Here is a 6,779-nt window from a genome sequence, read left to right as displayed (position 1 = left end):
AAAAAAATAAAACGAAGAAAAAACACTTTATAAATAGAAAAGCTTATAGAAAGATTCTTATACCCGAAGAAAAAGAATCAGAAGAAAGTTTTCCACCCTTTATATTCCATATATAAACCATAGAATAATTCCGTGCCGAACACAACACAAAAAAAAAGATTTACAACACAAGATTAGCAACATAGAGAAAGAAAGAAATTCATGTTTTAACATGGCAAAAATAAAAAAAAAAACTTTGCTGGATCCATAGATTTTTTTATTAGATCCATAGATTTTTATCTTATACAATATTTTGATGAAATGGAATTGAACTCGATTCTTTTCTCTTCTTTGCTACTATATATAGAGAGTATTTATTTATTAAAAGAATTGAAATAAAGTCACGAAGCTTAGCAAGAATTTCTTCTTCTTTTTCCTTTTCTTCTTCTGAAGAAAGCAATTGAATCACAAATCTTGAGATTAAGTCATGATTTTTTTTTGTTGGAAACATGGAAAATCGTCGTTTCACGACGAATAAAACGATAGACCCAAAAAACGATACCAATCACGAACAAACGGAATGATTATTATTTCTTTCTTCGTTTTTATTTTTCGTTAAAATGAATTTCGAAACCAATTTTTTTTTATTTTTATGTTTCATTCGGGTTATTTTGTCACAACCAAAATAATATAATTAAGAAATACATAGAGACAGACACACAGAGACACAGAATAAATTTGTTTGTCAAATGCCAAATGTTTGTTTGATTTTTGATTTCCACATATAAAATTAAATAGAAAAAAAACGAATCGATATATTCAATGTAGCCGAAAATAGTTTCAAAAGAGAAACTATGATTGTTTTTCTTTTATTTTTACTTTTTCCATTTTACAGTTATCGATAATGATCCACAAGATCTTTATATGTTCATTGATTTTTTTTTCTGGAAAATTCTCATTTATTTGATTCGATTTTGTTATAACCAGATACATTGTTAGAAACAATAATAACGAGAAAAACTAACAAAAATTACCAGAAAATCAAACAATAATAACCAACCAGAAAAAAAATCATGATGAACATCTTGTAAATGATTCAATAATCGACCAAAAAAAAAAACTGTGAATCATATATTATTTTTACATTGAAATTCTTATGATAATTATGTAAATGTAATTCAATAACTTGAATATAGTGGTGATGATGATTATGAAGAAAAATGTAAATTTTACAACGAAAAAAAAAATTTGTTAAATAACTTATTTACTTTTTTTGTTAACAACAACAACATCTGTGTAACACGAAACTATTTAACGACCAGAATTTTTTTTTTTGAATCTTCTTGTTAACTTGTCGAGCTATTTTTTTCCAAAAAAAAAACCCAAGATGCTTTTTCTTTCTTTTATCATTTACCTTGTGTCTTTGAGTTTTCTTTCGTTTCCCTTGATGATTTCGTGGGAAAAGTTTTTTTTTACATTTTTTTTTCTAAATTCAAAGTTATTCACTTTGAAGAATCAGAGTAATGTAATAATGTTTTACCATTGACATTTTACTGTAACAAAAAAAAAATCAAATTAACCTTTGTAAACCTTATTCTGGTGGTTCTATACATACAAACAAAACATTGTTCATTTTCTTTCCAATTTTATTTAATTGAAATTTTCTGTTGTTGTTTCCAATTTCAATTCATTTATTGTCGTTATTTTGTTGTTGTTGTTGTTGTTGGATCTTCTTTTTTTTCAAAATTAAAATAAATTAAAATTTTTCAAAATAAAATGTCATTCCGAATGCTTTGTCGTTTTCTTCTTTTTTTTCCAATTTCATTTTCAATTAAAACAAATTTGCCATTCCGAAGAAAAAAAGCGCCAACATAAACAGAATTTGTTTGATTAAAATTTGAATGTTTTTTTTATTTCTTTGAAAAGAATTCAGTGCAAAATTTTCAAATGTCAGCATTTTTTTTTTGAAATTTCCATCATCATCAGCATCAATGATAAAATTACTGAGTAATTGGATGTTGCAAATGTTCATCATCGTGGCATTTTATTTTGTTTTCTAAATAAAATTTTATTGAAATTTCAAGGAATTTCAAAAATTTTTTTGGGAAAAAAAGATTTTGCATCCAAGCAATATTCAATCCAATGATAATTGGCCAATAAACGTTATTCTCGCATCCAAATTAGCTTAAAAGCTTCAGTATCATCGATATATACGTTTCGTTGATTTACCAAGTTATCAATCAATCAATCAATCAATCAATAAGTTAAGGCCAGTAGTCCAATTATTGACCAGAATGTTACGATAGTAGCCTATCTGCTTCTGTTATGAATTCGAACAACGAAAATTCTTGCTTCAACACCTTACGATCAAAATTAAATTTACATGAAAAAATTAATAGGTATTCAATGTGGAGAAAGAAAGTGAACAACAAAAAAAAAATGCTGATTCAATATATATCCTACATAATTTGCCAATAACAGAGATCAACAACTGTGGACAGAATTTTCTTTTTACTTTCTTTTCATTTGATTATTAATTTAACAAATTGAATTTATCAACACTTTTTTTTGCTTTCTGCTGACTAGGTTTGATTTTTCTCTTTACCAGCAATCGAAAAAACTGCGTTTTTTTTTGGTTCTACATTCATGTTTCAAATTACAGAATAATAAACAGAATGGATATCCGGGCAACACAGCACACAGAATCGACAAACTTGAATTTGTTCAGAAAAGAACATGAAAAACATGAAAAATAAAACAAAATACCCAATGATTGATTCGATTCAATTCATTTAAATTGATTTGGAACTGGAAAAAACAACAACAACAACAACAACAAAAGTAACAACAACAACAACAACAACAACTTGAACTACAAATCAAAAGTAAATTAAATAATTGAATTTCACAAATTTTGGCCAAGTTTTTTCTTGTTGTTGTTGTTTTGGGCATTACCAGTTCCAGAAAAAAAAACAAACCAAACCAAAACAGTTTCAAACATTCAATGTCCAATGAAAAAAATTATAATGATCATGATTGTTTGATTGAAAAAAACAAAAACAATACAAAAAACTTTCCGGTTAATGTTGATGAAAGAGAAAAGTTTCCGAACAAAACAAAATCCGCCAAAAACAATCTAAACCGATTTCGGGTACAAACAAACTTTAATATTCGGGTAAAACAAAACGAAAAAAAACCGGGTTGCACTCGGTCTTTCACTATAGTCCTCCTTTTCCTCTCTCTCTCTCTCTTCCTCGTGATGTTTTCACAGGGAAAAAACAAAACAAGAAAACAACAGTAATCATAAAAAAAATGTTATTGAATTTTCATTGTGGGCAGAAAAAAATCAATATGTTTTTCTGTGATGGATCAATTCTTAAGTAGAGAAGAAAAGAGAAGAAATGGAAAAAAATCTGCACCAAAAAATTTTGAATTCGTAATTCTAGGTAGGCGTTGTTTTAGACCAAAAAAAATAAAAAATAAAAACCAAAGCCATCATACATAATGTATTCAGAATTCAATCTTTGTTTGTTTTGATTAAAGTTGACAAAAAACAAAACAAAACAAAACAGCAGTCAAAATAGGCAAACGACAAGAACCAAACGAAAAAAAAACAGAATGTCAAACCTGGATTAATCTCACACATCGAGAGAAGAAGAATCGAGAACAATTTCTCGTTGACATTGAAAATTTATAAGAAAATTTATTTCTTCTTCCTTTTCTTACCTCTCTCTCTCTCTATGTCATCAGCTGCTGCTGTTATTTCCCTTTTCATTTTGTCATGAAAAACAACAAACAACAAAAAATTTGTTATCGTTTTCGTCGTTTTTATTGTTGTTGTTGTTGATGTTGTTGCATGCATGATTATTGTCAATTTTCAAAATGCAATACATATACGAATGAATGAATGAATGACATTTACAAAAAATCTCAACGAACATTGTGTGTTTTTCAACAAAGACCTAGAAGATTTTCATGTTTCATGAAACAACAATTTTTGTGTTATAACACTGAGATTTTGATGAATTTGAAAAAAATCCAAAAAACAAAACAAAACGAAAAATTGCATTCATATGACAGTGGTGAAAATGGAAAAAAAGAGAGAGATTCCCTTGACTCGATTTCGATTTGGATTTTTTTTGTTTGGAAAAATTTGTCGATCCTTTTTTTCTGACAGCTTGTTGTTGTTGTTATTATTGTTGATATGATCCGATTCGATTTGGAATTGAAATTGAAATCCCTTTCATCTTATTTATTCTCTCTCTCTCTCTCTCTCTCTCTCTCTCTCTCTCTCTCTCTCTCTCTCTCTCTCTCTCTCTCTCTCTGTGTCTAATTTTGATTGAATCATATCGATAAAACAATAAATTTAAGCTTGTTGTTATTTGATATACATTTGTATTATGCTAACCATCAATGATGATGATGACAGATAGAAATTCCAATAAAATGTGTGTTCAAATTTCTGTTGTGATTGCAAATTTTGAAAATCCCTTTAGTATTTGAAAATAAGAACAAAACAAAACAAAAAAAAAAAAAAAAAAAGGAAATCTATCAAATCGAAAAACAAAAACAAAACAAAAAAACTTGATGATTTTATCTTCGAAAAATAAAACCCAAAAATAGAAAATGTCCCATAGGATGCTTTGTTTGGTTCAAGATGATCGAAATTGATGAAAAAATTTCTTTTCTTCTTGGCTTTTTTCTGGAACTATTTTGGCTTTGGAGATTCACAATTCTGTGTTTGTAGTAACGAGGATAAGCAATAATTTCATAATGAAAAAGAAGAATTTCTTATTAAATTTCTTACCAAAAACTCCAAACCTCAGTAAGAAAGAAAGAAAGGAAAATTGGAAAAATGCTTTCTCAATAAAATGATTGCTGTTGTTGTCGTTGTTTTCTTTTCAATTTAATTTCCAATTAGTTTTTCGATTGAACTTTTTCATTTTTCACGAAACAATGATTTAATCATTATCATCATCCTCATTATCAGTAGATTGGAATCAATAATGGAATTGTGTGTTTGTATACGGATTGTCCAGGTAAATTTTTTTTCTATTTGTCATCAATGTCAAACAAACCAAACAAACGATGAAAGAATTGATAATAATGGAGATGTGGAACAAACAGCAAACAAACTCAATAAAAAAAGAAAATAAACATACACCCAATAAAACTCATTAAGGTCAAATTGATGATGATGATCGAATAGAAAAACAAATACAAACAGACAAAGCGAAACAAAACAAACAAAAAACATATCAAATGAAAATTGATCACCAGGAATCGAAATAAATGTCCGATTTTGTTGTTGTTTTTGTTACCCGAATTCCAATTTACGAATACCAGAATTTGTTTTGCTTTGACTATCAACGAATTCGTTATATTTTTTTCATTATTCTTTTCTCACATAAATTCTCTCTATTCTCTGGACAGAACAGAACTGAGAAAAGAAGAAAAACTGGAACAAATTGACGATCCAACAACAACAAAAAAAAATCGATTCCTATAGACAATTTGATTGTGTGTGTGTGTGTGTGTGCGATATGGCTTTCAAAATCGAAATGAAAAATTTGGCAGTTTCAGTAAACGTAAATCGATATATCAATTTCATTTTGGACAATAATTCTCTTTTCTATTTGGTTACAAATGACAGAATAGTAAAAAACTTTAAATGATATGATAAGATGATAACTCCCAATGTTTTGAAGAGAGAAAGAAAAAAACTGAAGAAAAACAGAATTGAAATTTGGACCCAAAAAAAAGCCATAAATGACAACGGTGAACAATGGTTTGATGTTGAACATTTTCAAATATTGTAAATGGTCATCGTTGTTTGTCGTCCATACTTGATTATCATATGAAATGAATGAATTCTTCTTTTCTTTTCCTGACCAAACAATAGAATTATCATTCAGGAGAAAAATTTGTTGAAAAGCTGTGAAAGTTTTCTATTTTTGCTTTGCTATTCCCACTTATCGATTTTAAACAATTGATCGATCAATCGAACGATCGATCGATTTTCAATCGGTTTTCAATCAAAATTATGAAAAAAGAAACTCATTCGAAATGGAAACAATCTTATCTTCGGTGTGACATGTTGAACAATTGAATTGCCAAAAAATTTTAAATTCTTTAACCCAAGAATCACATTTGACAGTTCCATATTGAAACAAATGAATGAATGAATGAATGAAAATAATCTTTGTTGACATTAAACAGAATGAATTGAATTGAATTGAGAAAAAACCTTAAAATTTCATTTTCATTTTCATTCAAACAGAAAAAATTCTTATGATTTAATGAAAAGTTTTTCAATGTCATTGTGTTTTATTACATTTTCCATTTTTCACTTTCATTTTGAAAAAATCCAAAAATCATTTAATTATTATCAAATAAAGCAAACATTTTTGTTTTGTCAAGCAAGAAGAAAATTCATTTATATTCAGTTTTTTTCTGATAATGAAATTCTTTGTCGCTGGTGATGTGTTATCGTCAAGACAATGTGTGTGTGTGTCAAATGAAAATTAAAATGGAAAACTTTTTGTTTTGTTTTGACTTCATTCAAGCGCAAACATGCCTGATTGAAATTCAATTCAATTCAATTTTTATTTTGAAAATTCTGTTCCAAAGTTTTCGAAAATTGATGAAATTTTTTTTGAAAAAAATCGACATGATCGCCATCTGTACTTAACGAATGGAATTTCAATTGATTTTAAAATTTTTCAATGTTTTTTTGGATATCATTGAGGATTATCAACTGGGCAAATAGGATTTGTTGTCGCTGTCTTGTTTTTTCGTTG

The sequence above is a fragment of the Dermatophagoides pteronyssinus genome, unplaced genomic scaffold, assembly GCF_027571235.1.
Source record: "Dermatophagoides pteronyssinus isolate colony J.1.1.1.1 unplaced genomic scaffold, Derpt_VIB-CSIC_2022.12 sq0008, whole genome shotgun sequence".
NCBI lineage: Eukaryota > Metazoa > Arthropoda > Arachnida > Sarcoptiformes > Pyroglyphidae > Dermatophagoides > Dermatophagoides pteronyssinus.
Note: the sequence above shows the minus strand (reverse complement) of the source record.